Consider the following 17,910-nt stretch of genomic DNA (forward strand, 5'->3'; position numbering starts at 1 on the left):
GACACAATAGGTGGCTGTATTATAGTAATTACCTGATAGTGATGTATATAGCCTAGGTAGTGTGAGCCAGGATCACTGAGTGTAAAGAGATATCACCAGGTGAGAGTGACTGCTGTACAGGACTCTTATAGAGACACAATAGGTGGCTGTATTATAGTAATTACCTGATAGTGATGTATATAGTCTAGGTAGTGTGAGCCAGGGTCACTGAATGTATAGAGATATCACCAGGTGAGAGTGACTGCTGTACAGGACTCTTATAGAGACACAATAGGTGGCTGTATTATAGTAATTACCTGATAGTGATGTATATAGTCTAGGTAGTGTGAGCCAGGATCACTGAGTGTATAGAGATATCACCAGGTGAGAGTGACTGCTGTACAGGACTCTTATAGAGACACAATAGGTGGCTGTATTATAGTAATTACCTGATAGTGATGTATATAGTCTAGGTAGTGTGAGCCAGGATCACTGAGTGTATAGAGCAGGCCTGGCCAACCTGTGGCTCTCCAGCTGTTGTAAAACTACAAGTTCCATCATGCTTTGCTACAGTTTTGCTATTACGGAAGGCTAAAACTGTGGCAGGGCATGCTGGGATGTGTAGTTTCACAACATCTGGAGAGCCACAGGTTGGCCAGGCCTGGTATAGAGATATCACCAGGTGAGAGTGACTACTGTACAGGACTCTTATAGAGACACAATAGGTGGCTGTATTATAGTAATTACCTGATAGTGATGTATATATAGTCTAGGTAGTATGAGCCAGGATCACTGAGTGTATAGAGATATTACCAGGTGAGTGTGACTGATGTACAGGACTCTTATAGAGACACAATAGGTGGCTGTATTATAGTAATTACCTGATAGTGATGTATATAGCCTAGGTAGTGTGAGCCAGGATCACTGAGTGTATAGAGATATCACCAGGTGAGAGTGACTGCTGTACAGGACTCTTATAGAGACACAATAGGTGGCTGTATTATAGTAATTACCTGATAGTGATGTATATAGTCTAGGTAGTGTGAGCCAGGATCACTGAGTGTATAGAGGAGAGATATCACCAGGTGAGAGTGACTGCTGTACAGGACTCTTATAGAGACACAATAGGTGGCTGTATTATAGTAATTACCTGATAGTGATGTATATAGCCTAGGTAGTGTGAGCCAGGGTCACTGAGTGTATAGAGAGATATCACCAGGTGAGAGTGACTGCTGTACAGGACTCTTATAGAGACACAATAGGTGGCTGTATTATAGTAATTACCTGATAGTGATGTATATAGCCTAGGTAGTGTGAGCCAGGATCACTGAGTATATAGAGATATCACCAGGTGAGAGTGACTGCTGTACAGGGCTCTTATAGAGACACAATAGGTGGCTGTATTATAGTAATTACCTGATAGTGATGTATATAGCCTAGGTAGTGTGAGCCAGGATCACTGAGTGTATAGAGATATCACCAGGTGAGAGTGAATGCTGTACAGGACTCTTATAGAGACACAATAGGTGGCTGTATTATAGTAATTACCTGATAGTGATGTATATAGTCTAGGTAGTGTGAGCCAGGATCACTGAGTGTATAGAGAGATATCACCAGGTGAGAGTGACTGCTGTACAGGACTCTTATAGAGACACAATAGGTGGCTGTATTATAGTAATTACCTGATAGTGATGTATATAGCCTAGGTCAGTGTTTCCCAACCACGGTCCTCAAGGCACACTAACAGTCCTGGTTTTAGTGATATCCAGGCTTGAACACAGGTGACTTAATGAGTACCTCAGTTATTTTGATTTAACCATCTGTGCTGCAGCCTGGATATCACTAAAACCTGCACTGTTGGTGTGCCTTGAGGACCGCGGTTGGGAATGCCTGGCCTAGGTAGTGTGAGCCAGGATCACTGAGTGTATAGAGATATATCACCAGGTGAGAGTGACTGCTGTACAGGGCTCTTATAGAGACACAATAGGTGGCTGTATTATAGTAACTACCTGATAGTGATGTATATAGCCTAGGTAGCCAGGATCACTGAGTATATCGAGGAGAGATATCACCAGGTGAGAGTGACTGCTGTACAGGACTCTTATAGAGACACAATAGGTGGCTGTATTATAGTAATTACCTGATAGTGATGTATATAGCCTAGGTAGTGTGAGGCAGGATCACTGAGTGTATAGAGATATATCACCAGGTGAGAGTGACTGCTGTACAGGACTCTTTTATAGAGACACAATAGGCGGCTGTATTATAGTAATTACCTGATAGTGATGTATATAGCCTAGGTAGTGTGAGCCAGGATCACTGAGTGTATAGAGATATCACCAGGTGAGAGTGACTGCTGTACAGGACTCTTATAGAGACACAATAGATGGCTGTATTATAGTAATTACCTGATAGTGATGTATATAGCCTAGGTAGTGTGAGCCAGGGTCACTGAGTGTATAGAGAGATATCACCAGGTGAGAGTGACTGCTGTACAGGACTCTTATAGAGACACAATAGGCGGCTGTATTATAGTAATTACCTGATAGTGATGTATATAGCCTAGGTAGTGTGAGCCAGGATCACTGAGTGTATAGAGATATCACCAGGTGAGAGTGACTGCTGTACAGGACTCTTATAGAGACACAATAGGTGGCTGTATTATAGTAATTACCTGATAGTGATGTATATAGTCTAGGTAGTGTGAGCCAGGATCACTGAGTGTATAGAGAGATATCACCAGGTGAGAGTGACTGCTGTACAGGGCTCTTATAGAGACACAATAGGTGGCTGTATTATAGTAATTACCTGATAGTGATGTATATAGCCTAGGTAGTGTGAGCCAGGGTCACTGAGTGTATAGAGAGATATCACCAGGTGAGAGTGACTGCTGTACAGGACTCTTATAGAGACACAATAGGTGGCTGTATTATAGTAATTACCTGATAGTGATGTATATAGCCTAGGTAGTGTGAGCCAGGATCACTGAGTATATAGAGATATCACCAGGTGAGAGTGACTGCTGTACAGGACTCTTATAGAGACACAATAGGCGGCTGTATTATAGTAATTACCTGATAGTGATGTATATAGCCTAGGTAGTGTGAGCCAGGATCACTGAGTGTATAGAGATATCACCAGGTGAGAGTGACTGCTGTACAGGACTCTTATAGAGACACAATAGATGGCTGTATTATAGTAATTACCTGATAGTGATGTATATAGTCTAGGTAGTGTGAGCCAGGGTCACTGAGTGTATAGAGAGATATCACCAGGTGAGAGTGACTGCTGTACAGGACTCTTATAGAGACACAATAGGTGGCTGTATTATAGTAATTACCTGATAGTGATGTATATAGCCTAGGTAGTGTGAGCCAGGGTCACTGAGTGTATAGAGGAGAGATATCACCAGGTGAGAGTGACTGCTGTACAGGGCTCTTATAGAGACACAATAGGCGGCTGTATTATAGTAATTACCTGATAGTGATGTATATAGCCTAGGTAGTGTGAGCCAGGATCACTGAGTGTATAGAGATATCACCAGGTGAGAGTGACTGCTGTACAGGACTCTTATAGAGACACAATAGGTGGCTGTATTATAGTAATTACCTGATAGTGATGTATATAGCCTAGGTAGTGTGAGCCAGGATCACTGAGTGTATAGAGAGATATCACCAGGTGAGAGTGACTGCTGTACAGGACTCTTATAAAGACACAATAGGTGGCTGTATTATAGTAATGACCTGATAGTGATGTATATAGCCTAGGTAGTGTGAGCCAGGATCACTGAGTGTATAGAGATATCACCAGGTGAGAGTGACTGCTGTACAGGACTCTTATAGAGACACAATAGGCGGCTGTATTATAGTAATTACCTGATAGTGATGTATATAGCCTAGGTAGCCAGGATCACTGAGTGTATAGAGAGATATCACCAGGTGAGAGTGACTGCTGTACAGGACTCTTATAGAGACACAATAGGTGGCTGTATTATAGTAATTACCTGATAGTGATGTATATAGCCTAGGTAGTGTGAGCCAGGATCACTGAGTGTATAGAGAGATATCACCAGGTGAGAGTGACTGCTGTACAGGACTCTTATAGAGACACAATAGGTGGCTGTATTATAGTAATTACCTGATAGTGATGTATATAGCCTAGGTAGTGTGAGCCAGGATCACTGAGTGTATAGAGATATATCACCAGGTGAGAGTGACTGCTGTACAGGACTCTTATAGAGACACAATAGGCGGCTGTATTATAGTAATTACCTGATAGTGATGTATATAGCCTAGGTAGCCAGGATCACTGAGTGTATAGAGAGATATCACCAGGTGAGAGTGACTGCTGTACAGGACTCTTATAGAGACACAATAGGTGGCTGTATTATAGTAATTACCTGATAGTGATGTATATAGCCTAGGTAGTGTGAGCCAGGATCACTGAGTGTATAGAGATATATCACCAGGTGAGAGTGACTGCTGTACAGGGCTCTTATAGAGACACAATAGGTGGCTGTATTATAGTAACTACCTGATAGTGATGTATATAGCCTAGGTAGCCAGGATCACTGAGTATATCGAGGAGAGATATCACCAGGTGAGAGTGACTGCTGTACAGGACTCTTATAGAGACACAATAGGTGGCTGTATTATAGTAATTACCTGATAGTGATGTATATAGTCTAGGTAGTGTGAGCCAGGGTCACTGAGTGTATAGAGAGATATCACCAGGTGAGAGTGACTGCTGTACAGGACTCTTATAGAGACACAATAGGCGGCTGTATTATAGTAATTACCTGATAGTGATGTATATAGTCTAGGTAGTGTGAGCCAGGGTCACTGAGTGTATAGAGATATTACCAGGTGAGTGTGACTGATGTACAGGACTCTTATAGAGACACAATAGGTGGCTGTATTATAGTAATTACCTGATAGTGATGTATATAGTCTAGGTAGTGTGAGCCAGGATCACTGAGTATATAGAGGAGAGATATCACCAGGTGAGAGTGACTACTGTACAGGGCTCTTATAGAGACACAATAGGTGGCTGTATTATAGTAATTACCTGATAGTGATGTATATAGCCTAGGTAGTGTGAGCCAGGATAACTGAGTGTATAGAGAGATATCACCAGGTGAGAGTGACTGCTGTACAGGACTCTTATAGAGACACAATAGGTGGCTGTATTATAGTAATTACCTGATAGTGATGTATATAGCCTAGGTAGTGTGAGCCAGGATCACTGAGTGTATAGAGATATCATGAGGTGAGAGTGACTGCTGTACAGGACTCTTATAGAGACACAATAGGTGGCTGTATTATAGTAATTACCTGATAGTGATGTATATAGTCTAGGTAGTGTGAGCCAGGATCACTGAGTGTATAGAGATATCACCAGGTGAGAGTGACTGCTGTACAGGACTCTTATAGAGACACAATAGGTGGCTGTATTATAGTAATTACCTGATAGTGATGTATATAGTCTAGGTAGTGTGAGCCAGGATCACTGAGTGTATAGAGATATCACCAGGTGAGAGTGACTGCTGTACAGGACTCTTATAGAGACACAATAGGTGGCTGTATTATAGTAATTACCTGATAGTGATGTATATAGTCTAGGTAGTGTGAGCCAGGATCACTGAGTGTATAGAGGAGAGATATCACCAGGTGAGAGTGACTGCTGTACAGGACTCTTATAGAGACACAATAGGTGGCTGTATTATAGTAATTACCTGATAGTGATGTATATAGTCTAGGTAGTGTGAGCCAGGGTCACTGAGTGTATAGAGAGATATCACCTGGTGAGAGTGACTGCTGTACAGGGCTATTATAGAGACACAATAGGTGGCTGTATTATAGTAATTACCTGATAGTGATGTATATAGCCTAGGTAGTGTGAGCCAGGATCACTGAGTGTATAGAGATATCACCAGGTGAGAGTGACTACTGTACAGGACTCTTATAGAGACACAATAGGTGGCTGTATTATAGTAATTACCTGATAGTGATGTATATATAGTCTAGGTAGTATGAGCCAGGATCACTGAGTGTATAGAGATATTACCAGGTGAGTGTGACTGATGTACAGGACTCTTATAGAGACACAATAGGTGGCTGTATTATAGTAATTACCTGATAGTGATGTATATAGCCTAGGTAGTGTGAGCCAGGATCACTGAGTGTATAGAGATATCACCAGGTGAGAGTGACTGCTGTACAGGACTCTTATAGAGACACAATAGGTGGCTGTATTATAGTAATTACCTGATAGTGATGTATATAGCCTAGGTAGTGTGAGCCAGGGTCACTGAGTGTATAGAGAGATATCACCAGGTGAGAGTGACTGCTGTACAGGACTCTTATAGAGACACAATAGGTGGCTGTATTATAGTAATTACCTGATAGTGATGTATATAGCCTAGGTAGTGTGAGCCAGGATCACTGAGTATATAGAGATATCACCAGGTGAGAGTGACTGCTGTACAGGGCTCTTATAGAGACACAATAGGTGGCTGTATTATAGTAATTACCTGATAGTGATGTATATAGCCTAGGTAGTGTGAGCCAGGATCACTGAGTGTATAGAGATATCACCAGGTGAGAGTGAATGCTGTACAGGACTCTTATAGAGACACAATAGGTGGCTGTATTATAGTAATTACCTGATAGTGATGTATATATAGTCTAGGTAGTATGAGCCAGGATCACTGAGTGTATAGAGATATTACCAGGTGAGTGTGACTGATGTACAGGACTCTTATAGAGACACAATAGGTGGCTGTATTATAGTAATTACCTGATAGTGATGTATATAGCCTAGGTAGTGTGAGCCAGGATCACTGAGTGTATAGAGATATCACCAGGTGAGAGTGAATGCTGTACAGGACTCTTACAGAGACACAATAGGTGGCTGTATTATAGTAATTACCTGATAGTGATGTATATAGCCTAGGTAGTGTGAGCCAGGATCACTGAGTGTATAGAGATATCACCAGGTGAGAGTGAATGCTGTACAGGACTCTTACAGAGACACAATAGGTGGCTGTATTATAGTAATTACCTGATAGTGATGTATATAGCCTAGGTAGTGTGAGCCAGGATCACTGAGTGTATAGAGATATCACCAGGGGAGAGTGACTGCTTTACAGGACTCTTATAGAGACACAATAGATGGCTGTATTATAGTAATTACCTGATAGTGATGTATATAGTCTAGGTAGTGTGAGCCAGGATCACTGAGTGTATAGAGATATCACCAGGTGAGAGTGACTGCTGTACAGGACTCTTATAGAGACACAATAGGTGGCTGTATTATAGTAATTACCTGATAGTGATGTATATAGCCTAGGTAGTGTGAGCCAGGATCACTGAGTATATAGAGATATCACCAGGTGAGAGTGACTGCTGTACAGGGCTCTTATAGAGACACAATAGGTGGCTGTATTATAGTAATTACCTGATAGTGATGTATATAGCCTAGGTAGTGTGAGCCAGGATCACTGAGTGTATAGAGATATCACCAGGTGAGAGTGAATGCTGTACAGGACTCTTACAGAGACACAATAGGTGGCTGTATTATAGTAATTACCTGATAGTGATGTATATAGCCTAGGTAGTGTGAGCCAGGATCACTGAGTGTATAGAGATATCACCAGGGGAGAGTGACTGCTTTACAGGACTCTTATAGAGACACAATAGGTGGCTGTATTATAGTAATTACCTGATAGTGATGTATATAGTCTAGGTAGTGTGAGCCAGGATCACTGAGTGTATAGAGATATCACCAGGTGAGAGTGACTGCTGTACAGGACTCTTATAGAGACACAATAGGTGGCTGTATTATAGTAATTACCTGATAGTGATGTATATAGTCTAGGTAGTGTGAGCCAGGATCACTGAGTGTATAGAGGAGAGATATCACCAGGTGAGAGTGACTGCTGTACAGGACTCTTATAGAGACACAATAGGTGGCTGTATTATAGTAATTACCTGATAGTGATGTATATAGCCTAGGTAGTGTGAGCCAGGATCACTGAGTATATAGAGATATCACCAGGTGAGAGTGACTGCTGTACAGGGCTCTTATAGAGACACAATAGGTGGCTGTATTATAGTAATTACCTGATAGTGATGTATATAGCCTAGGTAGTGTGAGCCAGGATCACTGAGTGTATAGAGATATCACCAGGTGAGAGTGACTGCTGTACTGGGCTCTTATAGAGACACAATAGGTGGCTGTATTATAGTAATTACCTGATAGTGATGTATATAGCCTAGGTAGTGTGAGCCAGGATCACTGAGTGTATAGAGATATCACCAGGTGAGAGTGACTGCTGTACAGGACTCTTATAGAGACACAATAGGTGGCTGTATTATAGTAATTACCTGATAGTGATGTATATAGCCTAGGTAGTGTGAGCCAGGATCACTGAGTGTATAGAGAGATATCACCAGGTGAGAGTGACTGCTGTACAGGACTCTTATAGAGACACAATAGGCGGCTGTATTATAGTAATTACCTGATAGTGATGTATATAGCCTAGGTAGCCAGGATCACTGAGTGTATAGAGAGAGATCACCAGGTGAGAGTGACTGCTGTACAGGACTCTTATAGAGACACAATAGGTGGCTGTATTATAATAATTACCTGATAGTGATGTATATAGTCTAGGTAGTGTGAGCCAGGATCACTGAGTGTATAGAGATATCACCAGGGGAGAGTGACTGCTTTACAGGACTCTTATAGAGACACAATAGGTGGCTGTATTATAGTAATTACCTGATAGTGATGTATATAGTCTAGGTAGTGTGAGCCAGGATCACTGAGTGTATAGAGATATCACCAGGGGAGAGTGACTGCTTTACAGGACTCTTATAGAGACACAATAGGTGGCTGTATTATAGTAATTACCTGATAGTGATGTATATAGTCTAGGTAGTGTGAGCCAGGATCACTGAGTGTATAGAGAGATATCACCAGGTGAGAGTGACTGCTGTACAGGACTCTTATAGAGACACAATAGGTGGCTGTATTATAGTAATTACCTGATAGTGATGTATATAGCCTAGGTAGTGTGAGCCAGGATCACTGAGTGTATAGAGATATATCACCAGGTGAGAGTGACTGCTGTACAGGACTCTTATAGAGACACAATAGGCGGCTGTATTATAGTAATTACCTGATAGTGATGTATATAGCCTAGGTAGCCAGGATCACTGAGTATATCGAGGAGAGATATCACCAGGTGAGAGTGACTGCTGTACAGGACTCTTATAGAGACACAATAGGTGGCTGTATTATAGTAATTACCTGATAGTGATGTATATAGTCTAGGTAGTGTGAGCCAGGATCACTGAGTGTATAGAGAGATATCACCAGGTGAGAGTGACTGCTGTACAGGACTCTTATAGAGACACAATAGGTGGCTGTATTATAGTAATTACCTGATAGTGATGTATATAGCCTAGGTAGTGTGAGCCAGGATCACTGAGTGTATAGAGATATATCACCAGGTGAGAGTGACTGCTGTACAGGGCTCTTATAGAGACACAATAGGTGGCTGTATTATAGTAACTACCTGATAGTGATGTATATAGCCTAGGTAGCCAGGATCACTGAGTATATCGAGGAGAGATATCACCAGGTGAGAGTGACTGCTGTACAGGACTCTTATAGAGACACAATAGGTGGCTGTATTATAGTAATTACCTGATAGTGATGTATATAGTCTAGGTAGTGTGAGCCAGGATCACTGAGTGTATAGAGATATATCACCAGGTGAGAGTGACTGCTGTACAGGACTCTTATAGAGACACAATAGATGGCTGTATTATAGTAATTACCTGATAGTGATGTATATAGCCTAGGTAGTGTGAGCCAGGGTCACTGAGTGTATAGAGAGATATCACCAGGTGAGAGTGACTGCTGTACAGGACTCTTATAGAGACACAATAGGCGGCTGTATTATAGTAATTACCTGATAGTGATGTATATAGTCTAGGTAGTGTGAGCCAGGATCACTGAGTGTATAGAGATATCACCAGGTGAGAGTGACTGCTGTACAGGGCTATTATAGAGACACAATAGGTGGCTGTATTATAGTAATTACCTGATAGTGATGTATATAGCCTAGGTAGTGTGAGCCAGGATCACTGAGTGTATAGAGATATCACCAGGTGAGAGTGACTACTGTACAGGACTCTTATAGAGACACAATAGGTGGCTGTATTATAGTAATTACCTGATAGTGATGTATATAGTCTAGGTAGTGTGAGCCAGGATCACTGAGTGTATAGATATATCACCAGGTGAGAGTGACTGCTGTACAGGACTCTTATAGAGACACAATAGGTGGCTGTATTATAGTAATTACCTGATAGTGATGTATATAGCCTAGGTAGTGTGAGCCAGGGTCACTGAGTGTATAGAGAGATATCACCAGGTGAGAGTGACTGCTGTACAGGACTCTTATAGAGACACAATAGGCGGCTGTATTATAGTAATTACCTGATAGTGATGTATATAGTCTAGGTAGTGTGAGCCAGGATCACTGAGTGTATAGAGATATCACCAGGTGAGAGTGACTGCTGTACAGGGCTATTATAGAGACACAATAGGTGGCTGTATTATAGTAATTACCTGATAGTGATGTATATAGCCTAGGTAGTGTGAGCCAGGATCACTGAGTGTATAGAGATATCACCAGGTGAGAGTGACTGAAGGGTTACCTCTTCTGTCTTTGTACATATTACTTTTTATATGATCAGTTTCCTTATAATAATTACAGTGTAAAAGTGAATATTTCTATTTCCCTAGTGAAGGGTTAAAACATGCTTTATGAACTCTTATGTGTTTGCAATGGATGCTGCTGCCCTGTGTTAGATGCCTTTGTCTCTCATACAGATACCAGGCTTGTGTGGGTCTGGCATCCAAGGTCAGCTCTCTACTAGATGAAACCTGCTTTTTCTACTTCTGTGTGTTACTAAAAGATCCTTTGTTAAGTTTCGCCTGATGCAACATATATAACATCTGCCTGGCAACTGCTATATCCAATTATGTTATGTCAAGTATTAACCACCCCTACGTACCCCACCCAGGCACCTACCCCTAAGCCAATGAGCCCTTTTACACTTGTCAGTTCCACCCATATGCATTGTCTTATATACTCTTGTTAACTTTATAATAAACAGTGTGAATTTTAACTGCTTGTGTGTGCATGTACCTTGTGGTTAAAAGTTTACACTCCAGACGTCTGTAAGGCCATCACATCGAGGGTTAAAGAAAATAAGGTCAAATCCTTTCAGCTGGGGGTTATGTCCGGGATTCAGTGATCGTCCCCGAATAATAAAGATAGAAGATTTATTGTCTGTCTTTGCTATGCGGGATTGCGGTCATACACTGAAGCTGAATCCGTGTCAGTGTTCCGGGAACACGTGACAAGGTAATATTTAAGTCCGGGACTTAATATTACGAAGTTTTTAAAACAGGTATCAGGGATACCATAGAATCTTTAATGTCTGGGACTTAAAGATACGTCTGAGAAGGGACCAGGGGTCCGAGCGCACTTCTCCAAAGACGTTAGTATCTGGGATACTTAAAATAGACCTGGGAGTCTATACGTAACGTAGAGAATACCCCGATTTGATCGCCTATATATTTCTGTATGTTTGTAGTGAGATAAGTTCTTATATTTGGTCCAGACGGCTGGTAAGTTTTCGTCTGCCAGATATCTTTACTCAAACACTTTTCTTGCTTCCTGTCTAAAACGCTGTATTTTTTCTGACATCTTGTACGAAGGTAAGCGTACCCGTCAAAAGATTTCATGTTCTCATTATACAGATAATATTGTGATATTGTCAATGACTAATTAACTGGTGTTAGCTAATGCATGCATAGAAAGTTTTTGTAAATTGCATTTTTTTTTGTTGTGAAATTTCATAGAAAGTCTTTTTGTTGTGAAATTGCATAGAAGGTTTTTTTTGTAAACTGCATTTTTGTTGTGATATTGCATAGACAGTTGTTGTGGGTTGTTGTGGAAATTGCGTAGAAAGCTGGTGTAGATTGCATTTTTACTATGGGAGGGACCTATGTATAAGTAGAGTGTCGTATATTTTAGATAATTTTCTTTTAAAAAGTTGTACTGTTGATTTATATTACTGTCTGACAATGGGCTCTAGTCAGAGTAAAAAAAAACTGCATATCCCCCGCCCCTCCCTGGTGAGACATGCAGGATGTATGTTGCCCGTAACTCTACCTCAGAGTATTATTTAGTTAACCCATGGGTGGATAATTTAGCGGGATGGACAGAGAAAGCAGGACGGGACCCATTCCTACGGGAAGGCAGTAATTACCTTTTCTATATGGAGATTTAAGAAAAAATGTCAGTTTCCAATAGCACAGAAGCGAAGCTGCAGAGGAATTGTAAGTCTTTGAAATCCCTCTCGCCCCCCCCCCCCCCCCTTTTTTGCATTCCAATGTATCCTGCGCTCAGAGACACAAATCTCTTGGCAGCAGTAACCCTTTCACACTAAATGGGATCGCTTCCAACTTCACTGCTGGAGGGTGCGTCCACTAGCTCTATCCCTAACGCACCAATAACCCAGAGTTTAGATAATAGTAAAACACTGTCCCAAGCCCACCATTACCCTCGATGGCTGTATATCTTATTTACGCAAAACTTGCAAAGGACGCAGCTATACACATATGAAGGAAGTTTTTTTTTTTTTTTTGCCTGTGTTTTTTTGCCTGTCGCTGTAGCTTGTAAAAAGAAACCTGCGCCCACTCATAACTATCAGAGCTCCAGACGCTTTGACAGACAGAACCAACCCCGCAGTCAGGGAACATTCCAAAGACCCCGCGCACTGACGGGGCCCGGAGGAGGGTATCCCAGCCTTTATTCAACTCTCCCGTCATAGTGAGATTCACCTCTGCTGCCACTTATTATAAATGGAAGTAAAATTCCCTTTTTAGTGGACAGCGGTGCAGCAGCCAGTGTTTTGTGTTCTGACTTATGCAATACCCCCTCTCACCAGAAAAGATAGAAGGTCTCCGCCCCATGATACAGCAATTCTTACAACAGGGTATTCTCAGACATATTGTATCACCATACTGTACTCCTGTGAACCCTGTTGCCAAAGCTGATGGTAGTTTGGGATTTGTACAGGATCTCAGAGCGATCAATCAGTTAATTGTCCCAATTGCACCAATTGTTCCAGATGTAAACTCACTCATTTCTGCAATCCCTGCAGATGCTGTGTTCTTCTCTGAAATTGATTTGAAGAATGCCTTTTTTTTCAGCATACCTGTAGATTCACAGACACAATTACTTTTTGCCTTTTCTTTTGAGGGTAAACAACTTACCTGGTGCAGATTATTGACGCACCTGTTGTCTCCAGGCCACATTGAGGCCCTGGCAACCTCACCATGGTTCAGTCCTGCTACAGTATGCAGATGATCTGCTGCTCTGTAGTAAAACTGAGGAGGCCTGCCGAGAGGATGGTGTTTCATTACTAAACTGGCTTTGTGAATGTGGACACAAGGTGTCCAAAATAAAAATGCAATGGTGTAAAAAGCATGTTGATTACTTAGGTTTTGTGCTCACTCAGGGAGAGAGAAAAGTCAGTCCACAATGCATACAGTCTGTATTGGGCCTGGTCACCCCAACTACCCAGAAGGAACTACTGTCCTTCCTGGGTATGGTAAATTACTGCAGACAGTGGATATCTGATTGCTCTTATTGTGATAACATTTTGAGACAAGCCACACTGAAGGACAAACCTAAAACTGTACAATGGTCACAAGAAATGTTAACTGCATATGAAAGTTTAAAATGTATGTTGATGAAAAGTCCGGCACTTGGCCTCCCCAGTTATGTACTACCTTTCCATCTATATGCAAGGGACAATTGTAAAACCATGGCGGGGGTGCTCACACAGTTTCATGGAGGGAAGTTGCGCCCCGTGGCATTTTTTTTCCAAAGTCATGCCAGTGTCTGTGCAAGGTATGCCTGCCTGCCTCAGGGCTTTGGCAGCCTGTGCAATGGTTGCAGAAATGGCCACTACCCTCACTTTAGGCCACATCACAGTACTCCACACCACACATGATGTCCTGGCAATACTTAAAGGCTTACACACAGCACATGTCAGCACAACGCCTTAGTGGATATGAAGTACTCCTTTTGAGTAACCCTACCCTTACCATTAAGTACACTGCTGGTTCTTCTGGCCCTGCACCCATTCTCAATGCCCTTTTAGGCTTGAAAGGTCCCGAGGATGAACCACCCGACCTACATGACTGTGCTGCTTCCATTGAAGCTGAAACTTCTCCCAGACTTGACATGTCTCCCGTTCCCATACCGGGCGCAGACATTGTTTTTGTTGACGGCTCCTGTAGTAGGCCCAATGACAATACATACCAGGCTGGCTATGCCATTGTCACCCTCCCTGATACTGTGTTGGAAACCCTACCAATACCTTATCAGTCCGCGCAAGCTGCAGAACTCATTGCACTCACTAGAGCATGTCCCTCCCTTGACAACGTCCATCTGCTCACTCAACTTCAAGCTGCTGCGACTAATACTGATCTCTCCGACTGGACTTACCCAATTCTGCAGAAAAAATCCTAAATCAGGATTAATCTGCAAAGAGGGGAAACCCTGTATACCCCAGTCCAGTGCCCCTTTGCTCGTTGCCCAGTGCCGTGGTGTTGGTCACCGTGGTGAAGCCACAACACTCCTCCTACTAACCAGTGATTTTTATGTTACTAATGCCAAATCACTTGTGGACCAGTATGTTAGCAGATGCATCACTTGCCTCAGGAACAACCCTAATAAAGCTAAACACCAGCATCTTGAATACCCCACAGAAAACTCTAGGTTACTCCCCATTTAAAATACTAATGGGCAGGCCTTTTCCCACACCCTGGGCTAAGAAACCACTAGTAATACAGGAAGGAGATCTAGAACTCATCAGAGAAGAGTATGTCAGGTCCCTGATAACAAAACTGAATGAAATTGAACATGAGGTTGTTTGTAAAAACCCTTTTGAATCCACAGGAACCTACACACCCCTTTAAAGTCGGAGACAGAGTCGTGGTGAAGGTGCTCCCCAGGAACAAGAGCCCAGGAGACTTCACCTATGGTCCAGAGACAGAGGTCGTAGCAGTTACCCGAACAGCAGTCCTGACAGAGGAAAGTCCTACCTGGATCCATGCATCCCGAGTAAAAAAGGTTCCTAGACCAGACCTAGAGAGGGAAGCAAGTGATTCCAGTGAGGTACGAACCGGGGCAGACAGCCCTGACCTCCCACCTAGCGAAGAAAGAAGAACAGAAGAAGATGAGGAACCTGTCCCCTATCTTTATCCTGGGGACTACCTTGATAGCCCTACTGGCCCTCACTCACCACACAATATGTGAGGTTGATATTACACAGACTAATGGGATCCCCACCTTGTGGTACAATTCCTCCAATACACACGTAGCCACATATATCCTTGACTATTTTATGTTCCCCAAAATTGCTGATGACAAATATTATATACAACAAAGGAGGAAATCAGGAATGTCTGAGACAGTATATATTTGTGTTACTGACGAATGGTACTATGACAATAGATATTATGGATCTAATTGTAATTCCTGGGAAGCTGTGGGGTGGAATACAGGAGTAGATTGGAAATATGGCCCATCGTTTGCAAAGAATAGATGGAGCAAATATGGAGTACCCCTACTTTCTAGACTATCCATTCATAAGATGGATGAAGGCCCAAATTCATACAGGTTTAGACTAAACATAGTGAACCCTAGCAGAAGCGACAATGAGACTTATGTACTTGGTATATGGTGGCAAGCAGGGTATTATAGTGCAAGGCAAATGTTTTATTTATGGGATATGTATAAAAACCCAAAATACCAGCCTAAAATTGCTCCCCAAAACAAACCTTTAAAGCCCCATATTGCCACTTTTAAAGATATGGTGGCTATTACTAACCCTACCTTTGAAGACACCCTAGCTATTGAAACTGGTTTCTCTGACATTAATTTTTGGTTGGAATGGATGAAGTATAGTGCTAACAAACACAATAAATGCAACTGTTATGTCTGTGGCAAATCTAGGCCCCACCTAGGTACAGTGCCCCTTAATATACCCCTAGAACAAGAAAATTGTTTTTTTCAGCCTTTTTAATGACACCAAAACAAATGACAGTCAGTGCGAAATGTGGAAAAGGGAATATCCCATATTGTCAAAAAATCCCAACCCAGGAAGCACCATAACCATATATCCTGGAAACTACACTTGTTATACATCTAACACCACAACAGGGAGAAATTTAAAAACCTTCCCACCAGGGTATTGTGCAAATAAAAGAACAACTGTTTTAGTCAACCAAACTAGATCATTAGGCGACATTTATTACATATGTGGGAAACTGTAAATAAAAACGTAGCCTGGATTAATTATATATATTATAATCAACAAAGATTTGTTAATGATACCAAAGATCCTCTTAAAGGTATAGCTGAACAGCTAGAAGCCACTTCCCAAATGACATCCCAAAATAGAATGGCCCTTGACATGATCCTAGCAGAAAAAGGCGGTACATGTGTTTACATTAGTAAGGTGGAAGGCTGTTGTACATATATTCCTGACAACACTGGTCCCAATGGTAAGGTTACTTTAGCCATAAACAAGTTAGAAACCTTATCCATAGAACTTAAGAAAAATTCAGGTATTGATAACCCATGGAGCCAATATTTTGGGTGGTTTGAAAATTGGAAACAGGCTCTTGTGCAAATAAGCATATTTAAACTCATAACTTTAATTCTTTTAGGCATTATAGTTTATTGTGTAATTCCCTGTGGAAAGAAACTTACCTCCAAAGGCATTGATAAGGCCCTGATGTATTATGACATAACCACCAGTCCTGTCACCTCCTCTGATAGTAAGGGACCCGACGATTATGTCCAATATCTCAAGAACTGGAGGAACAAGAAAGGAGCCTCACTCAAGAATCATGTCATATAATAATCATGATTCTAAGAGGGGATTGAAGGGTTACCTCTTCTGTCTTTGTACATATTACTTTTTATATGATCAGTTTCCTTATAATAATTACAGTGTAAAAGTGAATATTTCTATTTCCCTAGTGAAGGGTTAAAACATGCTTTATGAACTCTTATGTGTTTGCAATGGATGCTGCTGCCCTGTGTTAGATGCCTTTGTCTCTCATACAGATACCAGGCTTGTGTGGGTCTGGCATCCAAGGTCAGCTCTCTACTAGATGAAACCTGCTTTTTCTACTTCTGTGTGTTACTAAAAGATCCTTTGTTAAGTTTCGCCTGATGCAACATATATAACATCTGCCTGGCAACTGCTATATCCAATTATGTTATGTCAAGTATTAACCACCCCTACGTACCCCACCCAGGCACCTACCCCTAAGCCAATGAGCCCTTTTACACTTGTCAGTTCCACCCATATGCATTGTCTTATATACTCTTGTTAACTTTATAATAAACAGTGTGAATTTTAACTGCTTGTGTGTGCATGTACCTTGTGGTTAAAAGTTTACACTCCAGACGTCTGTAAGGCCATCACATCGAGGGTTAAAGAAAATAAGGTCAAATCCTTTCAGTGACTACTGTACAGGACTCTTATAGAGACACAATAGGTGGCTGTATTATAGTAATTACCTGATAGTGATGTATATAGTCTAGGTAGTGTGAGCCAGGATCACTGAGTGTATAGAGAGATATCACCAGGTGAGAGTGACTGCTGTACAGGGCTCTTATAGAGACACAATAGGTGGCTGTATTATAGTAATTACCTGATAGTGATGTATATAGCCTAGGTAGTGTGAGCCAGGGTCACTGAGTGTATAGAGAGATATCACCAGGTGAGAGTGACTGCTGTACAGGACTCTTATAGAGAC

At 41.8% G+C, this 17,910-nt stretch overlaps 1 long non-coding RNA gene across 1 annotated transcript; it reads left to right on the forward strand.

Moving 5' to 3' along the window:
• Positions 1 to 585: 585 nt before the first annotated feature.
• LOC134949680 (uncharacterized) lies at positions 586 to 17,511 on the forward strand. Its single transcript, XR_010183188.1, has 2 exons — positions 586 to 661; positions 15,035 to 17,511. It is a non-coding gene; the product is annotated as an uncharacterized LOC134949680 (long non-coding RNA).
• Positions 17,512 to 17,910: the final 399 nt, after the last annotated feature.

Source organism: Pseudophryne corroboree, chromosome 8 (genome assembly GCF_028390025.1).
Source record: "Pseudophryne corroboree isolate aPseCor3 chromosome 8, aPseCor3.hap2, whole genome shotgun sequence".
In the NCBI taxonomy this organism is placed as follows: Eukaryota; Metazoa; Chordata; class Amphibia; order Anura; family Myobatrachidae; genus Pseudophryne; species Pseudophryne corroboree.